General features: G+C 32.5%; 1 protein-coding gene across 2 annotated transcripts in view; it reads left to right on the top strand.

The window, feature by feature from the left end:
* The first annotated feature begins 4,860 nt into the window (after window positions 1-4,860).
* The window catches only part of LOC148607436 (phosphorylase b kinase gamma catalytic chain, skeletal muscle/heart isoform-like), a 47,802-nt gene continuing 36,412 nt past the window's right edge, over window positions 4,861-16,250 (top strand). The window contains exon 1 of one of the 2 annotated variants that reach the window (XM_088544354.1): window positions 4,861-4,950. The gene's annotated coding sequence lies outside the window, so the exon portion shown is untranslated. Of the gene's footprint in view, window positions 4,951-8,134; window positions 8,253-16,250 lie in introns of those variants that run through there. The other variant, XM_088544355.1, reaches the window with a different exon arrangement.

Below are 16,250 nucleotides of genomic sequence, written 5' to 3'. Positions count from 1 at the left end.
TAATCGGAATATTTACGTCAAGAGTTACCTCCCATATATACCGCATTCTTCATAATAAACAGGTAACACACAAATATTGCATACAAAACCAAACCAAACCACGGCAAATAAGAAAACTGTCTGCCAAAATGCAGCGCATGTCCCTTTTTCAAATCGGCGGAGAAATAAATGCATAAACTAACATTAAGTGTGCATATAGAAAGCAAAATTTTGATTCATTGGTTTGGGAATAATAAAAGGAAAGCTATTCCGGGAAAAAAATCAGGCAATAGCATCAAATTTATGGTTACATACCACTAATTCAACCAATGAGCTTTTAGAACGTACGCAAAAATAGTCTTACATAAGTTTAGCGCACCTGTATAATGTAGCCGTGGAAAACATGCACTTCAAATCTACACATGTGAGCCTGTTTTTGGAGGAGAATCATATTTTCTGCCTGAAGACCCATTTTTGTGAAATGTAGGGGAATTCCCATCCTTTTTTACCTCGTTGTCATCTAGGAGTCGGTGTTGCGCTACAAGGTAGTAAACACCACATAGTATATCCGTGCTATTAGTATAAACATACAGCTTTTAGTCTTCTTCGAGTTAAACTGAAGGTAGAAGTCCATAATACGCTGAACTTAAAGGTTACAGACCACCAATTCAACCAATGAGCATTTGGAACGTACGCAAAAATAGTCCTACGCAGAAATTACCCCTGTTCCTCATAGTGCTGTGAAAAAAGTTCTCATCTTATTTTAAAAATTTAAACAGTGCCTGAAAGGAAAAACATTTCTGTACATTTTATATGTGCATTTTGCTTCTTGTGATGTGAAGCCTAATCTCCATAATGATTTTTAAATATACCCCTATCTTGTGAAAACACTGGAATTTCCCATGCTATTTATAGACCCTTCACTTCCGGTGACCAGTACTGCACTGCAAGTCTGCTAACCCCACATGCCATTCTGAGGATTGTGAGCTGACATATGTAGAATCATGCTGATATATAGTCCTCTGCAGGTTAAAGTTAAGGTAAAGTCCAGAGAAGCCATTGAATATTGTGAAATTAGCATAGAAGCCTATGGAAAGTGGAATTAGTGGTTTTTAGCCTAAAGAAATTAGCATTTGGGCCTATGAGAAATGTCATTAGTGGTTTGTAGCCTTAATTTGGATGGGAACAAAATTCTCTACGAAAATGAGGTCAATCTCTTGGATGTGACAGTAGAAATTCAGATGAAATTCAAAACACATATATCTGAAATTTGTGAAAAAAAATGATTTTTTAAAATATTCTTATATTGTAAACACCAAACTGTAAACTAAAGAAATGCTGTTACAATGATTAAAGCAAAAATAATTATGAAATCAATTTTTATCAGTTTTTTCTTTAAGCCAATAATTTAAAATATTTGAATATTTTTCAAGTTATGAATGATTTGTCTTGGTAAAAATTAATTTTAAAAAGATACTAATAAAATATATAGAATTTTTATTCATGTTTCATGTTAGTACACATACTATTCGGGGACTATTAAAAAAAAAACAAAAAATTAAGCTAAAAATGAAAATATGATTAAAAAAAATAAATATGATGAATATTATGCATAGGACTGAATTAAAACTAATGAAGTTATTTTGAAAGTACTTATTATGAACATATGTAAACGCGTATAATCTATAGATTCTTTATTTTTTGCAAATTCAATATCAATAGATTGATATGTTTGGGATAATTAAATTTAATAAGCTAAACATCATATAATTGAACGTTAACTTGCCTATACTTAAAGTTTTGAAACATGTTGCAAATTATTTCTTAAGTGTAAGTGTTTGAAAGAATCACGCAGAATGGGAAAAATCAGAAACATGCATGTCAAAATGCCACCGATCTGACATTGTGATACCACCCAAGTATACTCTCTCTATTTGAAAAGGCCATTATTTAATCTCTGCATCACTGACTTTGCTCAGAAATTTTTCAGTAGAATCTAAGAAAAATGAGGTTTTTGACAGAGTTATCTGCCCTTGAAATGTTCAATTTCAGTGCATTTCAATGAAATTGTAACTCAATGGTCCAGCATCTTATATGGAAAATCTTGTCTGTTTTCCTTGATTCTAATGGTGAAAATAGTCAAATTACACTGTCAAAATGATGTATTTTTTATACCATGATTCACCTACTGCCTGACTTTTTACAGGGACTGACACTTAAGGTACATTAAGGTACATGTATGCTATTGTTACAACCAGACCTGTTCGCCAGCTGCAATCTGATTACTGCAGTGAGAAAAACTGCATCCATTTTGGAGATGCAGCATTACATATCTTGAAGCTTCTCTGAATATCATATATGATCTATGAACTTTCACTGTTATATGCTGCTGATCTCTGATTGAAGCTGTCTTCCGGTGATACTTTTAGATTTGTTCTGCTGGAAACATGATTTTATTATGATATTGCTCAATATTTGTTGTATATCAATGAACAGTATAATTTGCTTCTTCACTTATAAAAATTGAGATGTGCTTCTTTGAGTCAAGTTATGTCAATTTGCTCAGTCACACGCTCCTGCGTATGGAGTGTTCATATCACAACTCATACGTTGTGCCAGGGCTTGCCGAAACTACGCAGACTTTTTGTATCGCGCTAGAACTCTAACAAATAGGCTTCTGGAACAGGGTTATGTTGCTACAAGATTGAAGTCATCTCTTCAATCTTGTAGCAACATAACAGAAGTTTTATGGTCGTCATCATGAACTCGTGGATCGTTATGGTGTATCCATCAGCACCATGAAAACTGATTTATTCAACGGATCATAGTTTTTCTTTCCTCGTTTGTCTACCCCGGACTTGACTTTTTATGAGCAACTCGGCGGGTGCTTCTAGAAAAGCAGAGGACGCTTACCCTACCGGTGCACCTGGTCCATGCTCCCAGTTTTTAGTGGAGTGCGAGTTGCTCATTTACTTTTGTTACTTTGTATGTATGATTTTAGTTACTTTATGTTCTTTGTTGTGTATGTCTGTTTTCCATGTCTGGTCTTTGTCCCTGGATTACATTCTTTTGATTACCGCTATAACCTTGGTTCCCTTGATTACTCTTTCACATCATATTTATTTTGAATTTTGTTCTTAATATCCATGAAATAAAAGAGACACAGGTGATAAAAATCAATAAAAAAATGAAAAAGGCCATTCATAAAAAAAAAACAACCAATACCACTTAATTAATCACAAAATAAAAAAAAATATGTATTGGTACTGTACATGTACTGTATGTTTGCATGTTTGTATATCCAATGTTGCTATTGTTTTTAATGTGGTTAAAAAGTCTTCAGAGCGTATGTTACTTTTATACATGTCGCCATTTTAAATTCAATGTCTATGTCTATGTAAGTTGTCAATTCCTCTGGGAGGCAAGGGACAACGATTTACATTTTGTTTTTGGATGTGGGTCAAATTACCATGGATTATTCTTTGGGATTTCTGTCCTACTAGTAGCTGTCAACTTAAAAGTAACGAGTTTCTGGGTACATGCGATGCGAGGAGGTTTGTGTTTAAACTCTTTTAAAATAAGTTACACATTCATTATAAATAAGCCATCCGAGTTAAATTAAAGATTAACTGCTGCACATGCATACACTGTTTTTTTTTTTCTGTTTAAAGGAAACTGGTATTCGATATTATAATCTGATGATTGCCGTAAAGTGCTACTTGTACAATGACTGTATGTACGTTCGATGAAAAGGCCTCCGATTCACGAGTTCACAATGTGAGGTCATTGCATATGTTTCGTATTTCTAGATGGAATTAATGCAATTCATTTATTTGTCTTTTCTGTGGAAACATAGAAAGAACCCCTGTAAGATTTCCATCAAACGTTTTCACACCAATGTTCATACCGGGAGTGCATAAATCGTAAAAAATGGCTGAGCGGAATCGTGAGTTCACCTGTGATATCTGCACATACACTGCAATTAGAAACGGAGTCTATAACTTACACTCTCTCGAAATGTAAACAAAAAAAAAATCCTGTAAGATATCGCAGACTGACACACAGACATTTTAACTATACCAATGAACACAGACAGAGCGCATTAGTTCTCGTTAAATAGTCTGTTATTTGGGTATAGTTTATCTCTGTAATCGGGTGGATTGTGAAAAACCAAGATGATTCACACACTTAAAGTGTTCCATGTTGATTATGATCGATGTTACAGTTGAGTAGTGTTCCAGTGAATGTTGAGTTAGGAGAACATAACATGAAGTCGACAGGTGGTCTATTTGCTACACTGCGCCATCGGATGAAATTGATACAAGGAAGATAACCTAAGCTGCGTACAAGGGTCTGTACATTTCCAAAGATGTCAGAACTGCCAAATTTACTAAGTTTAGCTTCATTGTTCATTGTGTGGTGAATCAACGTGTTCATTGAAATGAAAAAAGGAAGGTGGTATAACATTCCACAACCTGAGAGATTATGCTCTTTTTGCAACGAGAATGTTGGTGACGAATTCCACGTATTTTTTGTTTGTGAAAATGTCGCTGTTAAAAATCTAACACTAAAGTATTTGGCAAGGTAATATTAGGAGTATCCAAATCGCAACAAAATGGGTGGGAATGTGTTAACAAGACTTTCTGTGTTCATTAAAAATATCTGATAGATTTATCACATTTCGCTCTCTATAAGTATCTGAATTTATCTCTGTATTTATTATTGCTCATTTCTGTGTCATTTTTTTTTATACATTACTGATTGCCTTCATGTAACACATTTATGTACGTGACTTAGCTTATGTGATAAAATCTAATAAAATCTGAAATCCAAAATCAGTAGAGGAAATACGGTAACGAAAGCTTCCTGAATAGTCTCCCTTTAGGTATGCCAGAGTAACTTCCCTTAAAATTATTATTTAACAAACTTCCAGTTTACAATAGCAAAGATAGCCTTAACTTACTGTTAAACGTAAGTTTTTTCTAAAGTATGGTTACTGGAACCGCTTTTCCATTCAGACATCGTTCTATTATTCACATTTGAAACCTCGTGAAACATGTCGACTGAAATTTTCTGAAGTTTTTCCCTGTTTACCCATGACATGATACGGTTAATAAGGAGGATGGTGACCACTGGCTATTTAATCATCCGCCATGTTTATACTTATCCAATTAAGCAATGAACAGCTACTCATTTATTGATTTCATAGGAAGTAAATATTGTGGATAGAAGGGTCGATTTTGTTAGTGTTTCACTCAGATCAGACATGCTTGGGTATGATTTGTGTATACTCACTAACAGTAAACATTAAGTGAAGTGTACATATACATGTACTTTCACTTTCGTTTTGAAATCTTTAGAATAGTAAGTAAGTAATATTTATTATGTTTCAGGACAAACCTTTTTCAAAGAATGTTTCTATGTATCCATGTAACGGCATGTTTCCCAAAATACGTGCAACATTTAAATTATCAAATTTCCACAATATTTTATGGATAAACTCTTTCTCAAAAACCTGGGTACTTCAAAATCTAGAAGGTGTATCCAGGTTATATTTTGTATATGCCTTCAGTTCACTTTTGTAGAAGTTCAAAAAATTATTCAAAATCTAACAGCTGTATTCTTTCAGGGACATATACATTGTAATACATACATGTCCCTGATTTTTTGTATTTAGAAATGTTCAGATAAACAATCCATTTTAGTATAATGAATATTTATTGCTGAAGTCAGCCATATTACAGGTCCTCTGTATGGACCAGAGGTGACATTTTTCATCTCGATGGGAATGTTGTCTCTTTGGCATGTTCACCATATCCATTCTCCTGATATTAGCATTTTTCCATGTCTCGGACTATTATAAATGTAGCAAGGCCCAGATCAATAGTGTCAATAAGGCTAATATATACATGGCAGTCATCCAGTAATAAGATCATATAAATATAATCCAGAATTTTATTTCTGTAATAAATGCCTTAAAATGGAGCATACCACAATATTAATAGGATGATTAATTGGGAAGAGTGAATAACCAAAATATGGTCACAAGTGCTTAAGAATGCCTAGATTTATTGAGTGTGCTGAACTTGTTCTGCGCACAAGTTAAATCTCTACGCATTCTTGGCACTGGTGATCATATTTTGGTTATTCATGATAACCAGTTGATTATCTTATTTATTATATAGATTTCCTACATTATTCATTCTCATTTTCAATATGAATTTTTAATTTTGTGAATGGCAGCTTGATATTATTCGTGTTGTAACATTTTAGCAGAAGAAAGTGCAGGAGTGAAATTAGTGAATTTATTTCACAGTGTGAATTACCGAAAATTTTTGTTTGTAAATCACTGCTGTCTATATAATATTTCTGCTTAATTGTTGTATTCTACTGTTTTTAAGTTTCCATCCAAAACGTAATTAGCTATTCAAATGTGGTGATCCTTTGGTTTGCTGAACTAAGATTAGATCAATAATTTTTTTTTTTCAGCATAATCAAACATATGTCAACTGTTCATTCAAAGAACAGTCAATTAATTCCCGTTCAGCATTGTACGTGGGTTGTTGATTTATTCCGCAAATAACCAATCGATGCTATGTGCTCTTGTTATTTTCAGACTGTACTTAACTGTCCTATCATATTTTTAGGCCGTACTTACTGAACTTTCATATAAATTTTGAGACTGTACATGCTGACCTATCATATTTTCAGACCTTACATAGGGAGAAACCATTTGATATTTAGGGGGGGGAGCTAGGATTAAATTTGAAAAAAAAGGCAGGATGGTAGCATATAGTAAAATGAAATCCAGGATGACCATTGGGATGAAAAAAAGGGAGGATGTATCTGTTGAGAAAAATGAGGATATGTTTATTGTAAACACTTTAATGTTACATTTTTTTGTCTTATTTGTATATATCATGAAAGAAAAATCCAGAACAGGCTTGAATGAAAAATTAGTCTTAACACAAAAAAAAATACCCTGGATGAAAAATTTGATCCTTTTCCCCCAGTAAAAATTAAATGGTTGCTCCCTTATTGACCTATCAAGTGGCATGGAGTTAGCATGGAATTTGCATGGGACTCATGGATGTATAAGCTGATTTGGTGGCATTGGCATTTTCCATTGATCTTTCAAAATTTTAACAAATCTCATGCATTTTTTCACTCATGCAGTTATTAACTGTTCTGTTAAGGATATAGTTTTGTATGAAGATGAGAGCACAAAATAAAAAAAAATCCTGTTTGTTATGCAATTCTACACTGCTGCTCTGTAATCCTAACATAATTAGCCTATATTTTTACAGAGTTCAATTATATTCATTGACAATAATATTAGAAAGAAGACAGTCTGTCTATTTATAGAAACCAGGTTTGATGTTGATATAGTACCTTACTTACTGCTAATTTGATGAAGTAATTAGTTAACTACTGAACCATTTGTATGTCTTTTTGAGTGTCTACATTGAGCGATAGGAAACTCAGTCTGCTTGATTTCTTTTTGTCTTCTACCTGTACATTAACTTGTATAATAACTGCGTCTAGGTGATTAGGATTGGTCAGAACTTACAATGTAAGTGGTTTTATTTTATTTTTAGTAATGTTTATTTTGTTCCCATGGAAATGTTGATTTCTTGTATTGTACAAACACATGGAAGTGGAGACTTGTGGTCTGAATATCCATGTACTTAGTTTGATTTTATGAAAAAATTATATGTAACCCTCAAGGTTCTTTGATTTGCTGAAACAAACTGTATATTTGAACTAATTTGTAACTTTTTATATTCTCAGAATCTTGGTCCAATAATATAAATTTGTTCGCTCCAAATGTTCACGGTTTGACTTCTTGGGTCATATCATGCTGTAGCAAGGAGAGCATTTTATTAATTAAATTGCATGTACAGCAAAACCTGTCTACACAAATTCTTTTTTAGACCAAAATTTTGTCTTAAACCAGACATCTGATATCCTTCCTAATCAGTTTCAATTTATTTTGTACCTGTATGAACCTGGATAAAGTAAATAAACCATTCAGTTAGAAGTTGATTAAGTTAAAGCAGGTTTCACTGTAGCTACTCATATGAAATAATTAAAGGAGATGACAATAGCATTACAGGCTAATATTTCAGTCAATGTAGCCTGGTAATTTTCTTGATTAATATGTTGATAGCTCAGCTACAATACCCTAATCTGTTATAAGAACTGAGTGGAAGATATTGGCAGGCATTATTGATCTGATACCAACACAGTTTGGTAATCAGCCTTACTGACAGGTATGCTTTTTGTCTCTTTTTTCATTTTCCTTTTTGTTCAAATATGGTTTATCTGTTGTGTTTGACTTGCAATGTCATACTGTACATGAAAGTATCACTTATCATTGACTGAGACTTTCTTAAAATATCAGTGGATTCCGAATCACCAATGAGTTTGAATATGCTGTAAATATTTCTGAATTGAAGAATTGAAAAAAATTGCAATCGTATATTGGTATGGTGCTGTCGCATTCGTTGTCTGTAGGCACTTCGTTATCTTGTGATAATTTGAGTATTGGTTGATCTTTATAAAATTTTATAACAAGGTTACATACCACAAAAGGAGGGTTGGTATTGATCTTGGGGTTATGGCCCCAATCGTTTTAGAATAAGGGAGCGAACAGGGGCCACAAACAAGTATTTCATAGAATTGAAATATATAACTGCTGTAAAAGCATAGGAATATCTATGCAGGTATTGTTCCACAATTTTCTATACCACAATGGTCAGACTTGAATTGATATTGGGGGTAAATCTTGAACTTTTCAGAAATTAGGTGCCAAAAAGGGGGCCAAAAACATGCATTTTTCAAATGTGCAGACAATAACTCGACCATTAATGGATGAATCTCCTTGAAATTGTATTACAAGGTGCAATACCACAAAAGGAAGACTAGGTTTTGAGGGTTAAGGCTTGAACCTTGTAGGAATTAGGGGTCAAAATTGGCCTGAAACAAGGATTTTTCTTATGTCTGTATAAGAAATGTATGTCCTTTTGAACTTGAGTAAAAGTGAATGAATCTAATATGAATTTTACTACAAGGTGCCATACCCTGAAAGGAAGGCTGGGATTGATTTTGGGGTTGTGACTGGAGACAAGTAAGAATAAAGGGTCACAAAGTGGCAAGAAACAATTTTTTTTTATTTCTGGATGATAACTTGAGTGAAAGGGAATTGATCACTTTGAAATTGTACCACAGGAGCCATATCCCTTCAGGAAGTTTGGGATTGATTTTGCAGGTTGTGACTGGAACCTTTTAGGAATAATGGGAAAAAAGCGACCTGTTTGGTTCTGGTCAAATTTTTATCCTGTGTTAAATGTTGAATCGTAATCAAAATTCAAAACTAAGTCAAGTTTGAATGGTGTGTCCATACTTGTCCCAACTGTGCAGGGACCTGCCTCAGCAGTTGTATCAAGCTGCATCCTGCAAAGCATTTTATTTTTTTCTGATCTTTTAATCAATTCAAGTTTCTACAAATAGTAATTTTTTTATTTATGACATAAATGAACTAGTACAGATTGCTGTGGAAGTATGATCATTTAAAGGGTACACATTTTTGTTTCTTGTGGTTAGATTACAGTAAACCATTAATTCATGTAGAAGAAGAAACAAAAATTGTATAATGTAGATGATCAGAATCAGACTATAGAAATTTGTTAAGAAGCAGTCTTTGTAAGAATCATGCAAAATCTGAAAAATGTGATACACCCCAAAAAAGGCTACATATTTTTATTTTTGTAATTAAGTTGTTTTATGGGTCTATATTGTGAAATGTGTAATTATTCATTCATGTCTGCCTGCTCTTAGGAGATAATCAACATTGAAAATACAACAAATTCTATTGTATCTGAGTGTCATTTACAGAGTTATCTTCCTTAATTTTGAAATCTACAGTGCATTCTATATAATTTTTATCTCCTATGAACACGGGTTATATGAAAAACCACATGTAACTTTAAGTTTACCATGACATTTCAAACAAAATATCAAAAATAAAAATAGGTAGGCTTTGCAACCATGAATCACATTTTGAATGATTCTTGTGTGGAGTGCTACTTAAAAACTTAGAAGAAAGAAATGATTCTTTTATCTATTTGCCACTACTTTTGCTCAACTCTCCTAACAAGAAGTTCTGAGATATTTAACATTTTTGGTTTTTAAGATTCTTATTTGTTTATTATACTTCTGGAGATCTTGTTTCTTAGGCTAGAGAAAAAAATTGTCTGTCTACTCACTATTTTTTCTACCTACCCTAGCACATTTAATTGGTATTTTTTTCTTAAATGCTGCTTACCTCTATTTTTTTTAGTTGAGCGCTATTAAAGTCAAGAAATCCTTCCATAAGTGTCAATATACATGTCCAATGATTTAAGAAATAAAATGATTTTACTTTCCTACCTATATGTATCTACCCTGATTTTTCATCCAGTGTAACAAACGGACATATTTTTTCTTGGCCTAATTGGAACATCAAGAATGCAGATACTAACAAAACAAAGTTGAGGCCTTCTTTTGAACTTGTTCCAGTAACTTTACTGCACTTAACATTTTTCTGTAATTGATTTATACTCTTAACTTTGTTTTTTGGCATAAAATATTTGTGTGGGATAGACTAAACTAATTGCTTTTCCATTGCCAACATAGAAAATTTTTTTATAATTGATTTTGTTATCCTGAACCATGACAGTTTATGTTTTCATCTTTTTATGCAATGTTATATCCATGTTGTCTATTTAACATCATGTTGGTATCCATAGATGTTCGGTTTCCAAACAATAACTTGAGTTGGTTGAGTATAAATGGAATACTATGAAATTGCACATGGTGACTATTTCATATAATATTGGCAGTTGTGTTTTGTGACATGTAGCAATCTTGCCAAAACTTATCAAATCTTTTTCTCATATATTCAAGTTGGTAATAATTGTGAAAGTTTAAAGTCAGTTTCTCTCAAGGCCAAATTAAATACATGCATCATCCTAATAGATTAACTGAAAACTTACTGAAAAGTGATGATCTTTGTTGACACATAGGCTGAAAATCTCTGTTAATCATTTTGGATCAGAACATTTAACAACAAAATTGATCTGGCATTTGCTTCTGTATAAGGGAAAATTATCATGTATTTCATAACATAGTCAATTCATTTTATCTGCAATCGATACAAGGATATTATAGGGGTAATAAAAGTCTTCTTTGCTGCAAATCCGGGAGACATTTTTCATTGTGTAGAATTGATATGTTTTCTGTAAGTTACTCTTGAAATTTTAATATCTGTTAATTGGGCTTTTAAGTCTTGTTTTCCATTTAATTTTGATTAAGAGTTTCTACTGTTGAAAGCATGCAAAATTGAAAACCAATTTATATTTAGTTTCCACCTCTGGGTACAACATTACAATATGATGCACAGTTACCAAAATTTTCTTTTTTGTGTTATGATATTGTACCAAACTAATTGCAAAGTAGAAATAGTTCAGCATCATATTTTGTAAAGTAGCACTCCAGCTAAGAATCATGCAAAATGTGATTCATGGTTGGAAAGCCTACATAAATGTATTTTTATTTTTGATATTTTGTTTAAAATGTTATAGTTAACAGAAATTGACATGTGGCTTTCCATATAACTCGTGCTCTAAGGAGAAAAAAAATTGTATAGAATGTACTGTAGAATTCAAAATTAAGGGAGATAACTCTGTAAATGACTCAAAAATACAATAGAAACTATTGAATTTTCAATGTGGATTATCACCTACGAACAGACAAATTGGAATGAATGATAATACATTTTATCATATAGATCCACAAAACAACTTAATAACAATAAATAAAAATGTAGCCTTTACTGAGGTGTATCACATATTACAGAATTTGCATGATTCTTACAAAGACTGCTACTTAATGTTATAATTATTCATATGAGGTTTTTGCTATAATGGAAGGTATCAAAGAGAAATCAAGTGCACCTAGATTCTGGCAGAAATCAAAAGAAAGAAATCCAGGGACAAAGACCAGACATGGAAAACAGACATACACAACAAAGAACATAAAGTAACTAAAATCATACATACAAAGTAACAAAAGCAAATGAGCAACTCGGACTCCACTAAAAACTGGTAGCATGGACCAGGTGCACCGGTAGGGTAAATATCCTCTGCTTTTCTAGAAACACCTACCGAGTTGCTCATAAAGAGTCAAGTCCGGAGTAGATGAAAGAGGAAAGGAAAACTATGACACATTGAACAGGTACATCCTTTCTTCCTTCCTTAATATGGAGAGGTACTCATCTCTTATTTGTTACTACTTCCACACCCATGTAAGGAATAAACTAAAACTTTCACAAAATCTTCTTTACATATTACCTTTGTGCACCTCCATTTTTAGATTTTGATTCAAATTAATTTGGAGGTCAAAATGTGAATGCTTTCAAATGTGGGAGTTGGGTAATCTAGCAAGTAAACATTGGTCACAGTTTTTATATAACTGCAAAAAAAAAAATAAAAATAATTGTATCACTGTTTTGTTGTCATTATTGTCAACATGTTACGTCAGCCATGTTTTGCTAAACAACAGAAGTGTAAACATCAAATTTTCAAATAAATGCATAGATTTACCATAACAGATTTTTGTTCAGAAATGCAAATATGCTGTAGCCTGAATATTTAATGCAATGCAAGCTACATGCAGCAATAATGTGTTACAAATTGTCAGATTTGAATGAAAATTTTAATATTTTATGTTTATTGATGTTGGTATTTTACTGAATCATAGTATAAAATATCTCATTCATTTAAATTTATAGACTTGGCAATTTTGGTTATTATTGTTACATTATGTTCTTTTTTTGTGTATGTCTGTTTTCCATATATAACTGCTGTAAAAGCATAGGAATATCTATGCAGGTATTGTTCCACAATTTTCTATACCACAATGGTCAGACTTGAATTGATATTGGGGGTAAATCTTGAACTTTTCAAAAATTAGGTGCCAAAAAGTGGGCCAAAAACATGCATTTTTCAAATGTGCAGACAATAACTCGACCATTAATGGATGAATCTCCTTGAAATTGTATTACAAGGTGCAATACCACAAAAGGAAGACTAGGTTTTGAGGGTTAAGGCTTGAACCTTGTAGGAATTAGGGGTCAAAATGGGCCTGAAACAAGGATTTTTCTTATGTCTGTATAAGAAATGTATATTTCATAACATAGTCAATTCATTTTATCTGCAATCGATACAAGGATATTATAGGGGTAATAAAAGTCTTCTTTGCTGCAAATCCGGGAGACATTTTTCATTGTGTAGAATTGATATGTTTTCTGTAAGTTACTCTTGAAATTTTAATATCCGTTTAAGCCAATTGGGCTTTTAAGTCTTGTTTTCCATTTAATTTTGATTAAGAGTTTCTACTGTTGAAAGCATGCAAAATTGAAGACCAATTTGTATTTAGTTTCCACCTCTGGGTACAACATTACAATATGATGCACAGTTACCAAAATTTTCTTTTTTGTGTTATGATATTGTACCAAACTAATTGCAAAAGTAGAAATAGTTCAGCATCATATTTTGTAAAGTAGCACTCCAGCTAAGAAAGATGCAAAATGTGATTCATGGTTGGAAAGCCTACATAAATGTATTTTTATTTTTGATATTTTGTTTAAAATGTTATAGTTAACAGAAATTGACATGTGGCTTTCCATATAACTTGTGCTCTAAGGAGAAAAAAAATTGTATAGAATGTACTGTAGAATTCAAAATTAAGGGAGATAACTCTGTAAATGACTCAAAAATACAATAGAAACTATTGAATTTTCTATATGGACTATCACCTATGAACAGACAAATTGGAATGAATGATAATACATTTTATCATATAGATCCACAAAACAACTTAATAACAATAAATAAAAATGTAGCCTTTATTGAGGTGTATCACATATTACAGAATTTGCATGATTCTTACAAAGACTGCTACTTAATGTTATAATTATTCATATAAGAGGTTTTTGCTATAATGGAAGGTATCAAAGAGAAATCAAGTGCACCTAGATTCTGGCAGAAATCAAAAGAAAGAAATCAAGGGACAAAGACCAGACATGGAAAACAGACAATCACAACAAAGAACATAAATTAACCAAAATAATACCACTAAAGTAACAAAAGTAAATGAGCAACTCGGACTCCACTAAAAACTGGGAGCATGGATCATGTGTACCGGTAGGGTAAAGGTCCTCTGCTTTTCTAGAAACACCCCATGAGTTGCTCATAAAAAGTCAAGTCTTGGGTACATGAAAAAGGAATGGAAAACTATGACTTATTGGACAAATCAGTTTACATGGTGCAAATGGATACACTGTAATGATCCACAAGTTCATGATGACAACCATAAAACTTCTGTAGTGTTGACTTCAATCTTGTAGCAGCATAAACCTGTCTCAGAAGCCTATCTGTAAGAATGCTAGTGCGATACAAAAAGTGACAGCAAGCTCTGATGTAACGTATGAGTTGTGATATGAAAACTCCATGTGCAGGTGCCGAAGGAATGTTGCCACAGATGAAAGGAAAGTTGACAATACGGAATAAAGTACTGTTACATCAAATTGACTGTGACAGATGATAATCAGAATATTGTCAGTTTTGAAAGTTGATTTTGGTCTTAGTGGGATATATTTTCTGTTACCACTTCAATAGTGCTGTTAACAATATTCTGTACATTAATTTTTTTCTCCATGTGTTCCATTTGTCTTATTTTTTATGATAATAATTATATATTTTTATTTAGCTCAATTAAGAATTTTCTGATTACAGGCCAAAATGGGACCAAACATTCATTTCCTTCTGCTTAGAAGAAATAGCTTATTTCTCAACCTATTTGGTGAGATTTAACTTGTCATAAGTAACTGGGGTTCTTTGATAATGCTTAATCTTATCTTGTAATAAAAATCATGTTGGTCCAAAATTAACATTTGTTTGCATCAAAATTGAATTCTACATAATTAACAAACATATATTTAATGAATCTAATTTTTAGTGGACCATGGTAGGTAAATGTTTCAATAGTGCTTCTCCTATCTCTATACCCCATTTTGAATGTATTGCAGAAGAGTAATCAAGGGAACCAAGGTTATAGCGGTAATCAAAAGAATGTAATCCAGGGACAAAGACCAGACATGGAAAACAGACATACACAACAAAGAACATAAAGTAACTAAAATCATACATACAAAGTAACAAAAGCAAATGAGCAACTCGGACTCCACTAAAAACTGGTAGCATGGACCAGGTGCACTGGTAGGGTAAATGTCCTCTGCTTTTCTAGAAACACCTACCGATTTGCTCATAAAAAGTCAAGTCCGGGGTAGATGAAAGAGGAAAGGAAAACTATGACACATTGAACAGGTACATCCTTTCTTCCTTCCTTAATATGGAGAGGTACTCATCTCTTATTTGTTACTACTTCCACACCCATGTAAGGAATAAACTAAAACTTTCACAAAATCTTCTTTACATATTACCTTTGTGCACCTCCATTTTTAGATTTTGATTCAAATTAATTTGGAGGTCAAAATGTGAATGCTTTCAGATGTGGGAGTTGGGTAATCTAGCAAGTAAACATTGGTCACAGTTTTTATATAACTGCAAAAAAAAAAATAAAAATAATTGTATCACTGTTTTGTTGTCATTATTGTCAACATGTTACGTCAGCCATGTTTTGCTAAACAACAGAAGTGTAAACATCAAATTTTCAAATAAATGCATAGATTTACCATAACAGATTTTTGTTCAGAAATGCAAATATGCTGTAGCCTGAATATTTAATGCAATGCAAGCTACATGCAGCAATAATGTGTTACAAATTGTCAGATTTGAATGAAAATTTTAATATTTTATGTTTATTGATGTTGGTATTTTACTGAATCATAGTATAAAATATCTCATTCATTTAAATTTATGGACTTGGCAATTTTGGTTATTATTGTTACATTATGTTCTTTTTTTGTGTATGTCTGTTTTCCATATATAACTGCTGTAAAAGCATAGGAATATCTATGCAGGTATTGTTCCACAATTTTCTATACCACAATGGTCAGACTTGAATTGATATTGGGGGTAAATCTTGAACTTTTCAAAAATTAGGTGCCAAAAAGTGGGCCAAAAACATGCATTTTTCAAATGTGCAGACAATAACTCGACCATTAATGGATGAATCTCCTTGAAATTGTATTACAAGGTGCAATACCA

This window comes from Perna viridis, chromosome 9, assembly GCF_037379345.1.
Source record: "Perna viridis isolate PV_CMFRI_1.1 ecotype Kerala chromosome 9, ASM3737934v1, whole genome shotgun sequence".
Lineage (NCBI taxonomy): Eukaryota > Metazoa > Mollusca > Bivalvia > Mytilida > Mytilidae > Perna > Perna viridis.
This window is presented reverse-complemented; position numbering and strand designations above follow the sequence as displayed.